Genomic DNA, 19,185 nt, shown 5'->3' with positions numbered 1-19,185 from the left:
ATGACAGCATAAATAGACATATAAACTCCATATGAATCATTAGTGTGTGAGATACTGTTACCCTGGGGCTGCTGTAACTCACATATATTCCCTTCTTTCTATTTCAAATCTTTAAAATATTTTCTTTTCAAATACTTATAAAAGCACGTATGGTTGAAATAAAAATAAAGCACATACAGATGATACTTTCAAACACAGCACTCTCATATAGTAGAAAGAAAATAGGCATGTTCTGTTTCTCTGGGTCCAATATATGTTCAGGGAAAGTAAAATCTTAAAAGTAGAGAAGATCAAGACTAGATTGTAGACTTTAAAATGTTACAACTGTCATTTTGAAAAGAATTGGCATCTTTTATGCAGTCCACCTACCTAATGTTAAAATTTATGAAAGAATGTGCATTCCATTGTGAAAAGTGTGTAGTGGGTAAAAGTGTGTGTGCTTCACATACAATCACTGTGTGAAGAAGGAAAGCTTAGATAAATTTGAACCATTTTAAAATATGTTTGCTAAAAAAGCTTTTTATTAAAAAAAGAAAAGTAGAGTAGTTTGTCCCGAGACCATCTATTTGTATCAGTGTCATCTTAGGGAAGAATAACTTAGGGAAAATAATCTTCAAGGAAAAGAATGCCATATAATTCTGAAAATCCAACACCTTGAAATCTCTCTTCTAAAGATACAGGCCTCCTCGGAAGCATGTGTGATCTCTCCCTCCCTGAGGCTTTTCCAGACTTTTAGGATGCTAGCTTTTTGTAAGAGTTAAGACAAACATTAATGACAAAGTTGGAGAGTTCAGCATGAAGCAAGGAAGTTGACCACATATCTGTTTTGTTTTGTTCCGTTTGTTTGTTTATCTCAGAACAATAAGAAAATTCTACAGGACTCCTTGAAAACAGTGAAAAAGCTCCTTAATGATTTTTATGGTCCTGCAGATATATTTCTTTTGACAACACTGGGATTTAAAAGAGTAACATATTTATTTCTACTTTGCAAATAAGTTCATCTCTACCATTTTTCTAGATATAGAGAACAAATGTATGGATACAAAGTGGGGAAGGAGAGTATGGTATTGATGGGGAGACCGGAATTGGCATATGTTCAGTTCAGTTTAGTTCAGTCACTCAGTTGTAGCCAACTCTTTGTGAACCCAAGGACTGCAGCACGCCAGGCCTCCCTGTCCATCACCAACTCCCAGAGTTCACTCAAACTCATGTCCATTGAGTCGGTGATGCCATCCAACCATCTCATCCTCTGTTGTCCCCTTCTCCTCCTGCCTTCAATCTTTTCCAGCTTCAGGATCTTTTCCAATGAGTCAGTTCTTCACATCAGGTGGCCAAAGTTTCTGCTTCAGCATCGGTCGTTCCAACAAATATTCTGGACTGATCTCCTTTAGGATGGACTGGTTGGATCTCCTTGCAGTCCAAGGGACTCTCAAGAGTCTTCTCCAACACCACAGTTCAAAAGCATCAATTCTTCAGCACTCAGCTTTCTTTATAGTCCAACTCTCACATCCATACATGACTACTGGAAAAACCATAGCTTTGACTAGGCAGACCTTTGTTGGCAAGGTAATGTCTCTGCTTTTTAATAAGCTGTCCAGGTGGGTCATAACTTTCCTTTAAAGGAACAAGCATCTTTTAATTTCATGGCTGCAGCCACCATCTGCAGTGATTCTGGAGCCCCAAAAAATAAAGTCTGACACTGTTTCCACTTTTTCCCCATCTATTTGCCATGAAGTGATGGGACCAGATACCATGATTTTAGTTTTCTGAATGTTGAATTTTAAGCCAGCTCTTTCACTCTCCTCTTTCACTTTCATCAAGACACTCTTTAGTTCTTCTTTGCTTTCTGCCATAAGGGTGGTGTCACCTGCATATCTGAGGTTATTAATATGCCTCCCAGCAATCTTGATTCCAGTTTGTGCTTCATCTGGTCCAGCATTTCTCATGTATATAAACTAGACAATTAAGGAGATCCAACTGTAAAGCACAGGAACTCTACTCGATGCTTTGTGGTGATCTAAATGGGAAGGAAATCCAAAAAAGAGGGACTGTATATACATATATACGTGTGTGTGCATGTGTGTGTGTGTGTGTGTGTGTGTGTGTGTGTGTTAATTGCTCAGTCATGTCAGACTCTTTGCGACCCCTTGGACTGTAGCTGCCAGGCTCCTCTGCCCATGGAATTATACAGACAAGAATACTGAGGTGGGTTGCCATTCTCTTCTCCAAGGTATCTTCCTGACCCAGGAATCAAATCCAGGTCTCCTGCATTGTAAGCAGATTCTTTACTGACTGAGTGACCACGGAAAGCTTATATATATGTATATATATATACATGTGGCTGATTCACTTTGCTATACAGAAGAAACTAACACAACATTGTAAAGCAACTATATTCCAATTAAAAATTTTAAAATGAAAATAAAGAGTGACATATTTTCCATATGAAGGATTATACATCAATTACCCCTTGACCACCATACTAAGATGGTCATAATGAAGACAAAATGGGGCAAAGTAGATCTAACATTCAAAGAAGAGCCTCAAAACTGCCTTTACAAGCCAGGTCCTTGCACTGAACACAGCTTCAAAATGTATCAGGAAGCATTTTGTCTGGAGTAAGAGAGAAATCGCACAATGGAGGCACATTATAATGTACACTGAAATAATGGAATCACAACTATACATAACTTGACCAAAAATATAAATGAATAAATGAAGAAAGATTTCTTTACGTATCAAGGCAATGCTGCCAGCTGTTTCTACAGAACGAGCATGAAATAAGAGACAGGAGACCTCTCTTCCTTTAGCCAATCTCAGTTCTCATTTGTCTTTCATATAGTAAACAGCTTCCCGCTCTGAGGGTAACTCAGAAAACCATTATTTCCTAAAATATGCACCTCAAATGCTAGCCAATTATTTATTTATATTCAAACAAAAAATGTTATATATTCCATTACTGGAGAAAAACCTTTTGTTTTGGACATATTGAGGAAATAGAATCCATTGGTCTCCAATACGGCAGCTTCCTAAGAAAGAATTCTTAAGGTAATTTTGTCTAACACAATCTTCTCCTTATATTCTCATTTTAGAAGCTAGTTCATAGCTCCATAAGGTAAGACTCTATACATCTTTTCTTTTACACAAACGTATAGCACTACTGATAAAACTGATTCCTGGTACCCATAAAAGAAATCATTTGGCAAAACAAAAGAATTCATTGAATATTTAGAGTTTGCCAAGCTAGATGCTAAGGGCAATAAAAGAATACATGTTACATGATATAAATTCTCAAGTAATTAAAATATCATGCATGAAAATTATAGTGACCAAAGACTCTTAGCATGTAACAATCACAAATCTTTTTATTTTGTGAATTAAATTATATTGAAGGGAAGATGTTATGAGTATGACATGAAATAATCTAAGAAAACTTTTGTCAGTAGTACTTGAGATGAATATTGAAAGAGGAAGCATTAATTAAAGTGAAAGAAGTTTGATTTTCTAAGGTTCCTAGTACATAGTCATATGAGTAATGATATCAAAATGGGTAATACTAGTTTAGAAAGATTTTCTAGCAATCAAAGAAAGATGGGGGGAGGCAAAGTAACAGACTCAAAGAGAACAAATTTGTTGCTCATTATGTTTGGGGATTGAAACAGGAAATTTCAAAATGACATTAGACTATTGTCTGGATTTCAGAAAAATCATTGGTTTAACACATTGTAAATATCACCAGTGGTTCTTGAATTTTTAACTAGTGAACTGCAGATGAGTCCAGGCTACACACAAGAAAGGGATTTTTTTTTTTAATTCTTTATTGGAAGATAATTGCTTTATCCTATTATGGGTATTAGGATATCTTGTATCCTGAAGGAAATGGCAACCCACTCCTTGCCTGGAGAATCCCATGGATGGAGGAGCCTGGTGGGCTACAGTCCGTGGGGTCACAAAGAGTTGGACACGACTGAGCGACTTCACGTCACTTCACTTCAATATTATGCTAGTTTCTACTATACATCAACAAGAATCAGCCACAGGTATCCATATGCTCCCTCCCTCTTGATCGTCCCTCCCACTTCCCACCCCATCCCACTACTCTAGTTTGTCACAGAGCACTGGGTTGAACTCCCTGTGTCACAGGTCAAACTCCCACTGGCTAACTATTTTACACATGTATATGGAATCTAGAAGGATGGTACTGATGAACCTGTTTGCAGGGCAGCAAGGGAGACGCAGACTTAGAGAACAGACTTGTGGAGACAGTGCGAGAATGACAGGATGGGAGGAACTGAGAGAGCAGCCTGGAAGGGAATTTCTGAACATAGTTTAAAAACAACAATTCGCCATGGAAGTATTGAAGCAGATCAAGATCTGCTTTCGCACTTACATATACCATGAAAATCTTTTAAAAAGTCAAAGATGCAAACAGAATATCCAAACACAATCACTACTTTCTATTACAACTGAAGGGAGCTCAAGAATGAACAACACACACATACCAAACAATAGCATGATGAGACTTTTTCATCTTGTCAAATGGTTTGAATCAACAAAAATTATAACCAAGCCAAGGATTTACATAAGAATAAGTATGGTTCTGGCACAACAGGCAACACTTCTTTCAATAATTTTTTTTACAAACACACTTACATTCCTTCTTCATATACAAAGACATGCACTCAGTTTAACACTGATACATATGTAGGCGAGTCCAAGCTCTGTGAATTGTAGATGTGCGAAACCTGGAAGACAGCAAAATTCACTAACATAAGTCATCTTCCAAAGAACAGCAGAAGAAACTCTACAAATATCAACCGAACAAACTCTGGCAGTTGTGAAATCATATCCAGGAAAGCAACAGGCTGTTAGTTAACTTTTGGCAAGTAGAAATGAGGTATCTGTTTTGATCAAAGCTTCCATGATACCTGAGAAACAAACTGACAGACTTAAAAAAGACTCTGTAAGCAGCAACTAAACACCAAGGTCTAAGGAAGCACATAGTCATTCAAGAATTGACTGCTGAAGCCTACGATTGCCGAATCTCTCTTTCTGGGATTAATGCCCATAAAGATAGCAACACCATCATCAGTGTCATCTTCAAACAAAAGACCACAATATAGAGAGAACAATATTAATTATTGTCAAAATCACTTGTGCACTCAGCGATTTCAATAGGAACAATCAGTTTAAGTGGCAGTGGCAAATGCTCGACATAAAATACGCTTGCTGCAATCCAAACTGGATTTAAAGAGAGGTGAGCCACCGCTTTAGTTGTTTAATCTGGTTATATTTGAACTAAAGTAGTTCACATTTTTAGAATGAATGAATCAAAGGCGTAATTGTTTTTGTCATCTGCACAGCAATTTTACTCCTGAATGCATTGTTTTAGGCAGGAATTAATAAAAATTGCATGTGCTTCAGGTGCTGGGTAGATCACCCTTTTCCACACAGCCCAGCCTGAAGCTGTGAATGCTCCTTTTCTTATTATCAGTTAATAATTCTCTCTCATTGAGGCAAATTAGGAACTTGACTGTGTTAGAGAGTCCAGAACACTGCTAGAGGCAAAGGGGGCTAAATGGCAGAAATTCCTCTCTGAGCAAGATGCATGAAGCACGACATTGTGTCCACCACAAAAGCTGCTCTGTATTTTTGATCCTTTCTAATTTAATTAGCCCAAGAGGTAGCGCATTAATTTGCCAAGAATTCTTCTGATGCGAAAGCTGCCCTTATTGCAGTGAAGGGAAAAAATAACCTGCGTGCTACAGTGGCATGCTAGTAATGAAAGGGGGTTATTTTTGTGTTACAAATGGCATTGCAGGGTTACAAGAGACCTTTAAACCTTTTTATCTCTGGTTAGGTCATATGTAACATAGTGCAACACAAAGCGCTAATTAACCAATTCTGGTCCAGACATCTTTTAGAACACTTAAGAGAGTTACACAGTTAGAACCCAGGTCAAACTCATGGCTTTGTTTGCTTTTAAAAACTGAAAGCATCTTCTAATGTATATATTAAAAAAAGAACAAAAAAGTCATAAATCGGCAGTTCAGTTATTCTACGGACTCAGTGCTCTTAGATATTTATTCTTGTCTTTGTTTTCTTTCTGTTGAATGATATTCTTTATGTGGGCAAGCCGGAGCCTTGAAGTCCCTTAGAAGGTCTCTTGGCTCTTTGTGCTGTATTTGTTTGGTAAATTGTCTCCATGTTAATCTTCTTCATCAAATACTTGGAGTCAGTTTTGAAAACTTTGATCAGATCTACCACCACAGCACTTCTTCATCACCATGTGCTTCTGATGTGTGCTCATGCACTGGAATGGGTCATTTACTCATTAAAGAACAAGAAGCATGCATCCTACCTTGATAAGTCCTCCCCAATACTTTGAACTGTTAATTAAGCCTATGTAATCACATCTCCTGTTTGCAGAACTATTTCTTTCTAGAAATTATAGGTTCCCACTTAGAGGCTTTCAACACCCCTGTCGCTTTCCCTCGCCACTTTTCATTCTGCTGCCTGAATGTGGCTGGGTAAAGACACACACTTCCAGAAACCAATTCAAGAAAACCTGAGAAGTATTACATATAATTCTCCCATCCCCTTAATGAAAACCAGTGGAAGACAATAGCTTTCAAGTAAGGCACTGATATTTCCCTCCCTCCCTGCTTCTGGCTAAAAATCAGTGAATTAAGGAGTGGTGGCATTCAGAGTGTTTGGAGATGCATTATGGATATCCAGAGGCATCACAAGTAGCCTGTTTAGGACTGAGTGTAAGATTTAGTAGCCAAACAGAGAAGAAGAAATTAGCTTTGTCAAGAGGTTGGACTGGATGGATCCAGGCTAAAGGGAATGGGCTGGGGTGAGAGGGCAGAGAGTAGAGAAGAAAGAAAAGCATCTGGAGAGAAGAGCGAGATCTTTTTAAAAAACAACTTGTGAACAAGAGAGAGGTTTTAAAATGAGAAAGAAAGAAAAAAAACAGCAATTGGGTGTTAATTTCAAGGAAAAAAGGAACTGAAGGGAGAATTGAATTAGGAGAATCCCTTAATCTAACAGTGTTTCCTCATGGACAACTGCACAAAATAAGTCTCTTAAAACAGAGCTTGTCCTTTCAAAACATATTTATTTTTTAAAGGTAACATGTTCTTTTCAGATTGATTTATAATATAGAAGTAAAATTTTCAAAACTTTCTGTTATTAATTAATTTTTGTCCTGAACTAAAAGTCTTTTATATTTTATGTATGCTTTTTAAAACTCAGCAGCTAAATAGTAAAATAACAGTTTTCTTACACAAATTAAAAAGTTCATATATAATGCCATTAATATCACATATGAACAAGATAACTCAGCTGAGAATGTGCTTTTATAGATATATGTTAAACTGTTCTGAATTTTTCCAGGTTGTCCAAAAGATTTGAAAGGGTAAAAAGATTTTTTAATACACAGTAAATACTTCTGAAATAGTGAATTAAAATGAAAAACAGATGACATATTTATTCAGCTTTTGGCTTCTGTAACATCAAACAGCACATTTTCTTCAAATGGTTTCATCAGTGGACCAGTAACCTCTTAAGTTGATTGACTCAAGCATGTCACTTATTTGATGATTGAAGGTTTATAAAATAGTCCCTAGTTATTTTCATCTGTCAACATGTTATATATCTCTCACAATAGATTAAAAGGGAGCATTTATTCCCATGCTTTCTCTACAAACAATTTTAAGTTTTCAAATAAAATGAAGATACAATATATGAAAGCAGTATTTAATTTCCATTAAAGAAATATCTTGAAATTTATATTTAATTAATTTTATTAAGTGTTTCTTCTTTTAAAGATTGACAAAGTCAATACAAACTGCTCACAAAGGGAAAAAAACATTGAGCAACTTACCAGGATTGTACACACAAACTTATTCAAAGTCATCGGTGGTGTTGTTTAGTTGCTAAGCCAAGTCTGACTCTTCTACAACCCCATGGACTGTAGCCCACCAGGCTCCTCTATCCATGGGATTTCCAAGCAAGAATACTGGAGTGGGCTGCCATTTCCTTCTCTAGGGATCTTCCTTACCCAGAGATCAAACTTGCATCTCCTGCATTTCAGGCAAATTTTTCTACCACTGAGCCACCCGAGAAGCCCTTTCCAAGTCATAGGTGAAAAGTAAATGATAGGCATATCCAAATTTGAGAAATAAAAAAATGAAAATTATTATTTTGAGGCAATATTTAATAAATGATAAGAAATTACTTTCAATGACTTGATAAAATAAAAACAGGCTCTTCCCTCAGGAATTTCAGATACCTTTACTATCTCAGAAAATACACAGCAGAGCAGAAACAACTTACTTACGTCTGCCTTCAAGATGAAGCCAGGACCCTCAGATCTCAATCCATTGCCATGAAGCTCACACCAGGATAAGTCTGAGAATGCATTCCTTAACATTTTCCATGTCCCTGGAAATAGGTTGATACTTAAACACTCTCAACTGGGGCAAGTTGAAGAGGAGCTAAAAGTTCAAAATCCTTCCTGGAGAAAAAGGAAGAGTGAAAGACCAAAAGCAGGAGATAGATTTCTCCTCTCAGAAACAAAAAGAATGAAAAAAGATATTTAGTTCTCCAAACCTTGACCATTTAGTGAGGACCTAGGATAAATGCCCTGATCTGCTGTATTTGGCAGGGTCACAGTCCAAGCAGATGACACACTCAAGCCTGGAGACCAAAAGTGTTAATAAGAGGACCCTTGTGGCTCAGCTGGTAAAGAATAAGCCAGCAATGTGGGAGACCTGGGTTTGATACCTGGGTTGGGAAGATGCCCTGGAGAAGGAAAAGGCTACTCACTCGAGTATTCTGGCCTGGAGAACTCCATGGACTGTATAGTCCATGGGGTTTTAAAGAGTTGGACACTACTCTTTGCACCAGGGCCAGCAACAGTGGTGAGATGGTACACCCAGAGACCTGAAAAGGCAAGAAGAAGGATGGTTACTACAGCCCAGAGAGTGGTAACTGCAAAGCAACACTCACTGGAGAGGGGCTTTGCTGGAGGGCCACCGCCAACTGCAGCCACTCACCAGAGAGAACTGGGAGAACAAATATTTGACCCCACACTCCTCCCACCCACTGCTCCACGGTTGTTGTCAGTCTTTGATAGAGACTAGTCAGAAGACAGCTTCTGTGACCAGCCACCCTGAGAGAGGGTGGCCTGGAAGGGCAGTCAAAAGGTAAACAGCACAGGTGACTTTTAATAACTTAATTGTGGAGAGGAAACATTTCTTAACATTAATGCAAAATGTTAATGACCTTATGGAAGGAAAACATGATGTCTTTTTCAGAAAGAACATTTGACAGTACTCGGAGATAAAAAAAATATATGTGTACACACCCACACCCACCCACACACATACACTGAATTATTGTCAAAAGAAAAGTAGAAGTCAACTTATAAAACTAAAAGATTTTTTAAAATATGAAGTTATGACAATAAAACATAAGAATGTAAAAACAGATAACTCTAAAACTCTGCAACCAGCCTTGGGGGCGGGGATGGGGTGGGAAGCACATTTAAAAAATTTTCTTGTCACTTATCATTTATTGGGACTTCCCTGGTGGCTCAGATGGTAAAGCATCTGCCTACAATGTGGGAGACCTGGTTTCAATCCCTGGGTTAGGAAGATCTCCTGGAGAAAGAAATGGCAACCCACTCCAGTATTCTTGCCCGGAAAATCCCATGGACAGAGGAGCCTGGTAAACTACAGTCCATGGGGTTGCAAAGAGTTGGACACGACTGAATGACTTCACTTTCACTTTGTCATTTATTAAATATGCCTCAAAATAATGTTATGACATATGAGAATAAGGAGGGAAAAAAAATAAAACATGAAAGGACAGGTGAGCAAGGTGAAGATTAACTGTAAGAACATGTTAGTAGCTCAATCGTGTCTCTTACTCTTTGTGACCCCATGACTTGTATCCCACCAGGCTCTTCTGTCCATGAGATTCTCCAGGCAAGAATACTCGAGTGGGTAGCCATTTCCATCTCCAGGGGATCTAGGGATCGAACCCAGATCTCCTGCATTGCAGGCAGATTCTTTACAACTGAGCCACCAGGGACCCATGTCTAACTCAAAATTAACTGAAACATGGCTCTTTTCATTTTCCTTTTCTTCCTCACAGTGCAGCCCCAGAATTCTTATAAATTTCTAGAAGCAGCAATCCAAGGATCCCCTGAAATCTCACTGCTCTTTAGATCACTGCATAAAGTTTTGTGGGTTTTTTTTTTGTTTTTTCTACAAATCAGTAGTTCACATCCTACTTTATTAAGCAATCTTAGGAGGAAGACATTTAGAAATACAGAAGTACAATCCCCCAGTCATTGAAAACTGCCTGCGTGGTTGCTAAGCCACATCAGTTGTGTCCAGCTTTTTGTGACCTTATAGACTAGCTTGCCAGGATCCTCTGTCCATGGGATTCTCCAAGCAAGAATCCTGGAGTGGGTTACTATACCCTCCTCCATGGGCTCTTCCTGACCCAAGGATCGAACCCAGGTCTCTCATGTCTCCTGCAATAGCAGGCAGGTTCTTTACCACTTGTACCACCTGGGAAGCCCCTTTATATGTATATACACCTAAATATCGGAGAAGGCAATGGCAAGCCACTCCAGTACTATTGCCTAGAAAATCCCATGGATGGAGGAGCCTGGTAGGCTGCAGTCCGTGGGGTCGCTAAGGGTCGGACACAACTGAGCGACTTCACTTTCACTTTTCACTTTCCACTTTCACACATTGGAGAAGGAAATGGCAACCCACTCCAGTGTTCTTGCCTGGAGAATCCCAGGGATGGGGGAGCCTGGTGGGCTTCCGTCTATGGGGTCACACAGAGTCAGACACGACTGAAGTGACTAAGCAGCAGTAGCAGCAGCATACCTAAATATGTATATGCCTTTGAAGACAGAAGTGATCCTGGAGACCAGAAGGGCTAGGTTTTGCTGAAGAGTCTCCCCCTTTCTCCTTTTTGTGACCTACCAAGCATACCTCCTCCCTATGTACAGCTGAAAATATCACTACTGTTTATTCCCTGTCCTATCACTTTGTGTCACCTTCAATGCATCCTTATTTCTTTCTTTCTTCCTTTCCTCCTTCTCTCTTTTTAACTTGCATTCATTACACCAACACTTACAGAACACTAATACTGGCAATAGTGGTAAAGAACCTATCTGCCAATGCAGGAGACTCAAGAGACTCGGGTTTAATTCCTAAGTTAGGAAGATCCCCTGGAGAAGGAAGTGGCACCCCATTCCAGTATACTTGCCTGGAGAATCCCATGGACAGACAGCCCTGGCAGGCTACAGTCCATGGAGTCGCAAAGAATTGGACACAAACAAGCACATATTACATTATTATATTGTAATATTCTAGCCACTGGGCAAGGCTGAGGACACAAAACAATAAATCAGGATATCTGAGCCTAAGTAGAACAAATACAGTGAAAGAAAAAGACACATTGTCACACCATCCTTTCCCACACCCTGCAACACAACATAGCATATACCATACACATAAAGAACATCTATAACACATATACATGCATATATGCTATACACATAAATATATACAGATGCATATATAAAACCTGATACTGAAATACCTCCAGTCTCTTGAGGAAAGATTCTCCTCCACTTAATACAGATCCTCCTGGCATCATTCCTATGTCTCCTGGTCTTTATTGATGCTTTAAGGCATTTAATATATACGCAAGGATATTACAGCCCACTCAGAATGAAAGACATAAGCTTCTTTCTGGATGAGAGTTAACAGTAGTGGGAGGTGAAAGAGATTGAAAGAAGTAAATAAATCTAGAAGAGATGGAAGGAAGTAAATAAATGGATAATATATGCAGAGGATAGTATAAGGGTGTAGGAGAAACTAAGTACCAAGATTCCCTCCAAAAATGCCTTTTTCCATCTTTTTCCATAGAAATACACTAATAAACATCTTAAATTTAATCTTTGTAAATAAATTTTATAAGGAAAAATAATATGTAAGAGAACTATTTCTTTGTGTAGTCACCATTTTCAGAAGCACCTGCCTAAGGACAGAGCACACATTTCTCCAAGCTGCTAGAATCACCAGAGACCTTTAAAAACTATTGAGTCCAATCCCATACCAAATGGACCCAGACACCAGTATGGTTTAAAACTCCCCAGTTGACACTAATGTGCAGCCATGGTTATAGTAATATATATACATATATTAAGACATATGAAACAGGTATATATTTAGTTATATTACCAGTTACCTATGTATCCTCCTTAGCAAAATGAAACAAAACAATGAAGTAATTTTTTGTTTTCAATAATTGTTAAGAATTTATTATAATTAAACATGACATACCTCTGCTGCTGCTGCTGCTGCTGCTAAGTCGCATCAGTCGTGACTGACTCTGTGCTACCCCATAGACAGCAGCCCAACAGGCTCCTCTGTCCCTGCGATTCTCCAGGCAAGAATACTGGAGTAGGTTGCTATTTCCTTCAAAATCCTTTAAAAATAAAGATAGGTATTAAATTAGGGGGCTTCCAAGGTGGCTCATGGTAAAGAACCCTCCTGACAATGCAGGACATGCAAGAGATGTGAGTTTGATCCCCAGGTTGGGAAGATCCTCTGGAGAAAGAAATGGCAACCCAGTCCAGTATTCTTGCTGGGAGAATCCCATGGACAGAGGAGCCAAGCTGGCACCACTTCATGGGATTGCAAAGAGTCAGACACGACTGAGTGACTGAAAACACACACATACAAATTTTTAAATGTAACCTGTTGTTGAATAAAATAATTGAAGTATAAAAGATTTTTTTAACACTATAAAACGAGACTCCTAGAAAAATAGCGGTCTTGGTAAGCAGATGGAGTTTCAGTCAGAATAATAATACAAAATTTTTAATCAAGCTTACGCCCTCCCACTTACATCCTCTTTTTTCTTATCTATGCCATATCTGGAATCTATGGTACAGAATTTAGATTGTTTAGCAATTTGCAGTACAAGTTAGTTTGGGTAATGCTGACTTACAGGAACTCAAAAGTCTCTTTCATCTGAATATTCTGTGCTTTGATAACTACATTTGAGTCCCTATTAGTAAGTAGTATTAATACATGTCACAGTTCCCAAGCGCATTCACACAGTTTCAGAAGACATCTCCAGGTTGGGCTTATGCTATGTGTACAACTGCTGAAATTATGGAAGGGTTTAGTCTTCAGAGGTATGCTTTTAAGGTATGGAAACCCAGATTAGCTCTGGCATATAAACTACCGAAAACGTTCTTGTTAACTGGGTAACATGTTTTCTAAAGGTGCAAAATCCACTTTGTTTCCGTCACTTGTCAGAGTTAAGCATAAATAATGTACAAACAAACAAACTGTGCCAGTATAAAATGTAATATTTGTTTATGAGACACTTTCAGAATCTGACAGTGGCCCTCTGTTAACAATATTTAGGCCATAATTATATTGGCCAAATTTTACAAAAAATTCTTAAGCTTTGGGTAATGTTAAGTAGCTTTAACACTGCCCCTGTATCTGATTTCTAATCTCACATAAAATCAGACCAGAGTTACCAGTTTTAATGATCAAACTGTCACTGTAAAAGCTAAGCAAGAATAAAGCTAAGAAGCTGTTATTTAGCAGGCTAACATTCTCCTAATCCTGGCCTCCTTAGTCTTTGAAATTTTTTGAATCAGTAAAAATCCCCAAAAATGTTAAAAGCAGTTACCATTATTTTTTTTTAATTTTATGAAGGAAAAAATATTATATAAAAGGAATGAAACTATATCCACTGTCATCATTACATCATTATATAAACACCAAAAAGTAGGAAGTACAGAATCTCTCAATAAAGGCTAATTTTTAAAAAGAATAGACTTAATGAAAAGTTTTTTTTTTTCCTTGAAGACCTAATTTCACTGCAATCCAGTGAAAATGTCATCACAGATTAGCCTGAGTCCATTGACCAATATTTGAGATTCACTGTTCTGAGGGCTTCATTTAGTCTCCTGCCTACTTTCCAGGAAAAGTCTGCTTTCCTTCTCCTTGATACCTGCACAGAGCTTCCTGTCCAGCCTATTTAAAGGGCAACCAGCATATTCATGACAAATTTGAAAGGAATATTTCTCCATCTAATTTAGAGCTCACAGTTCTACCAGAACTTACAATAAAGTTAGCATCATTAGAAGAGTCACTCCCCTTAAAGATTGCTATCTAGGTAATGCCAGGGTTCTTTTTTTAAATTATTTTGTTCTTTTTTTTTTTTTTTAAAGAAAAACCAAGCAAAATTTATTTATTTGTGTGTTTACCTTTAAACAAAAGTTCAGGCAGCAACCTTCAACCCATAGTAAGAAGCAAGGGCCGGTCAGTCTTAAAAACTAAAGTTTTTCCATGTTGAATGGGAATCAAGTGATATATTCTGTGTAATTTTTCTATTTATATACAATTGCAATTTTATATATTAGCCAAAGTGTGTGATTTTATATATTCAGCCAAAGAATGGAAAATTTTGTTATCTTATGAGAGCATTTATTATGACATTCAGAACAATGAGAATACAGATTGTCTTGTTCACATTCTACAATCCATAATTATGTGAGCCTTTGTTCTGCCACCTTGAGATAAATTTACTATTACACAATAAATATATATTACCAAACTGAACAGTACTACCTGATGATCTCATTTTCTTCACAACATAACATTCAGATTGTTGATTTGAAAGCATATTCTTTATTTCAAAAGTCTAAAAACAGTCATTTGATTCAATATAAAACTTTTGGAAACATCTTGCAACTGAGCATACTCCAGATTTAAAATATAGATTTTTAAGTTAATTGTAAATGATCTGACCTTTAATTAATTTCCATTTTTTCTTAACAGTACTTTGATCTTCGGTAAAGAACAAACATAGCTTTATTGGTTCTGTTAATAAATATTTCTTTCTTAATTGATTTCTCAGTTCAGTTCAGTTTCTCAGTCATGTCGGATTATTTGCGACACCATGGACTGCAGCACTTTGGGCCTCCCTGTCCATCACTAACTCCTGTAGTTTACTCAAACTTATGTCCATTGAGTCAGTGATGCCATCCAACCATCTCATTCTCTATCATTGCCTTCTCCCACCTTCAATCTTTCCCAACATCAGGGTCTTTTCAAAAGAGTCAGCTCTTCACATCAGGTGGCCAAAGTACTGAAGTTTCAGTGTCAACATCAGTCCTTCCAATGAACTCCCAGGACTGATCTCCTTTAGGATGGACTGGTTGGATCTCCTTGCTGTCCAAGAGACTCTCAAGAGTCTTCTCCAACACCACAGTTCAAAGCATCAATTCTTCAGCGCTCAGCTTTCTTTATAGTCCAACTCTCACAACCATTCATGACTACTGGAAAAACCATAGCCTTGACTAGATGGACTTTTGTTGACAAAGTAATGTCTCTGCTTTTTAATATGCTGTCTAGGTTGGTCATAACTTTTCTTCCAAGGAGCAAACATCTTTTAATTTCATGGCTGCAGTCACCATCTGCAGTGATTTTGGAGCCCCAAAAAATAAAGTCTGCCTCTGTTTCCAGTGTTTCCCCATCTATTTGACATGAAGTGATGGGACCAGATGCCATGATGTTAGTTTTCTGAATGTTGAGTGTTAAGCCAACTTTTTCACTGTCCATCTAGTCTCTTTAATAATGACTTCAAACCCACAGATGTAGTTCAGGGAATGACAGTTCAAATACCCATGTGAATTTTCCCCAGTTTTCCAATGCCCCACATCCATAGTGATCTCAGACTTTAAATTCTGTGAAATCACTTACAAGGACTTAAAGGGCCTCCAAATGGTTAATGCTGAAAGAAAATCTTGCAAGTTATTTTTCTCTCCTCCAGTGTTAGGGACACAATTTACAGTAAGAAGCCAGGTGTTTAAAAGGGAGTCTCCAACAGGGCCTCTGTACAGGTAATAAAATAACAAATCAAGCAAAGATTGTCAGCAAGACAATATTTGCATTTAATGTGGGCTAGCTAGCTGAAACACAAAAATAATCAATAAAAATAATTAAACAATTTTAAAATTTGTCATCCAATATTCAAATCAAAAGCTTATAGTAAGGTACTTTATCTGGAAAAAAAAGTGCAGCCTCACTTTACAGATTTGTAGAAAACAAGGACCATCTCTGTCCAGGCTAAGCAAGAAGCAGACAAGTGAGCATCAATGTGCCTCAACCAAATGGAACCTAAGAAGCAGCCCTTTAACACCAGTCCTTATCTTTAACCCCTCTTCCTCTTCATCTAATTTCTCTGTTTTTATTTCCAACATTCTTCCCTCCTGTGATTGGCTGAAATAGTGCTAAACTGCTAGACTACAAATGATTATTTAATGCTGAAACATATGGTATTCTTAGCATAGTGCTTTAATATTTGAAATCCAGATTTAATTTTGAAAAATTTGATATCTGTATACAATGTACCAAAGACATATATAACCACCTTAAAGAAGAAATGACTTTAAGTTCTACAATAGTTGATTGTACTTGAACTGACAGTTTTAACAGAGATCTTAAAATATGTGCATTCAAAATTGAGTTGGTCAGCCCCCGAAACACTAAAAAATAAATCACAGAGGCTTATATTGGCAGTGCAGTCCAGCTCTGTCTAGAAGAGGCAAACACTTAGCCAAACACCTTGAAAATTCCATTCCTACTGTGGAGGTAGATATGCCAATCTAAATCTATTTATTATTTGACTTTCTTCTTCCTCTTCCTCTGCTTTTTTCTCTTCTTGCTTGTCCTTCTCCTTCTAATGTAGACTCACCAACCACACTTCCATTAATAAATTAGATGCCCAGATAGGACTATCCAAAGTGAGCAAGTCTGCTTGTAAGGCTGATCTATGAGTTATATTTCTCACTCTAAATTAACAAGATGGTATTCTGACTCCACATCAGTCACCCTGAACAATGGATTCACTCCTTGTGTGTGATTGAAATCAAGTTTTTGAGACTGGGAGGCTGAGGACCAGGTTGGACTGTGTTCAGTTTCACAAAGACTCTCCCACCGTAGAAACATCTTGAGAAAAGACATTGTTGATCAAGAACATTGTTCTTCCCATTTTGAAACTTTTATTGACATAAGCTTTTAACACAGCTTTACAAAGATAGAGAATTTTCACTACAATATAAAGTTCAGCTCTCTCCTCGTGTCAAAGAACCCAGACAAACGTGGTTTCTGGTTTTTGTTTTTTTTTTTGGATCAGCATCACAGTTTAATATGCTTCACATTGCCTCTACAATGGTGTTGAATCCTTAAGAAATTGTCACTTTTCTACAAAGGTGATTGCTAGCTTTAAGCAACAGCAAAATAATATCCCATTTCACCAGCCTCAGTACTTGTCTAAAACAAAATGAGCTTTTGGACCATATCAAACCGTCATATGTCCAGGCAGTGTTTATCTTAATTTGGAACACTGATTCCTGAACATGAAAAAATTTATATAGTAACAATAAAGGCCAGAAACCAGTGAAAATTCCTAACCTGAATTTGCAGGCTCAGGTAAGGAAAATGTTATTTCTAAAGTGACATCAGTTATCAGGAACTAAACCATCCATACAGGGAAAGGGTTTCAACTGACAAAAAAACCTTTCCAGAAATGTGTCCTTCATATCCAAAGACATAAAAGACTTCATAAAACTCCCCACAACCCCTACAGCATTCATGAATACTGACAGGCAACAGGAATTTTGCAGAAGGCACTAGTAGAGGGTGTCCCTTCTTTTTCAATAATATATAATTCTTACCCTTAGTAACAAAAACATAACGTCTGGCATAATACATGCATTACAGAAATCCCCGTATTTGAACGACTCAGTTTGACACAACACAAGCCAAAAGCCTGAGTGCTCCTAGCGGTAGCTGCTGCAGCTCTGATTCTGGCTGTGTGTGGATAGGACGTGATGGTGTAGATGGCTTCACCTCTGACTGGTGATGGGCGGGACTTGGAAGCAGATGAGGCACACACCAAGATGACAAGCAAAGAAAAGGATCCAATCTAAACGTACATCTGCTCTGTTCACTCCTAAGACTGTCACCAGTATTCCAGACAAGGAGAATGAGCTTTTACTATGAGATATTTACTCTAGATATACCTGGACGTGCATGCTTGGTCGCTTCAGTCGTGTCTGACTCTTGGAGACCCCATGGACTATAGGCCACCAGGCTCCTCTGTCCATATGATTCTCCAGACAAGAATACTGGAGTGGGTTGCCATATCCTCCTCCAGGAGATTTCCTGACCCAGGAATGGAACCAGAGTCTCCTGTGGCTCTTGTACTACTGGCAGATTCTTTACCGCTGAGCCAATGGGGAAGCCCAGATATACCTATACATAAGTTAATTCAATATATCTGTATAAATATTAAATATATATAAATATTCTTATTTATTAGTTAACTGGACATAATTATTTAGTGCATATTTTGAGTTGAACTTTCTTCAGGTTAAAAGCAAACAAGTAAACAAATTTAGGATGTTGATGAGTGCTATGCAATAAGAATATTACAAAAGAGAATAGCAGAATAAACAGGGAACTTACTGCAGACTGAGCGTTCAGGAAAGACCTCATAAGCGACCCTATTAAGCTGAACTCTGTAAGAGCTCAGAGAAAAAGCAGGAGAAAAACAGATTTCTAGGCAAGAGAGGTATAAGAAGGATCTAAGGACATGACTGAAGTGACTTAGCAGCAGCAGCAGCAAGGCATCAGAAACTCTACACATCCAAGGAACTGAGTGTAGGCCATCAGGGACAACCAGAGTGACTGAAGTGCAGACACTGACAGAGGAGCCAAAGCGCAGTGGGAGAAGCTGGTCAGCCATCAGGGCACAAAGGCCTGAGGGGCCGGGTCAAGGGGCTTGGACTTTATTCTCTGCATGATGGGAAACTGCTGAAGAAATTTAAGCAAGAGACTAACATGATTTAATCACTGTCACTGCTATCTGGGGAATGGATTTATGAGACCCAGTAAGCAGGAAGACCAATTAGAAACTTATCATAGTGAAAATAAACTTCACAGGGGAAAAAAAGAGATAATAATGGATTCAGTTCAGTTCAGTCGCTCAGTCGTGTCCAACTCTTTGCGACCCCATGAATCACAGCACGCCAGGCCTCCCTGTCCATCACCAACT

Source organism: Moschus berezovskii, chromosome 2 (genome assembly GCF_049115385.1).
Source record: "Moschus berezovskii isolate FMDL1 chromosome 2, NW_MosBer_1.0, whole genome shotgun sequence".
In the NCBI taxonomy this organism is placed as follows: Eukaryota; Metazoa; Chordata; class Mammalia; order Artiodactyla; family Moschidae; genus Moschus; species Moschus berezovskii.
Note: the sequence above shows the minus strand (reverse complement) of the source record.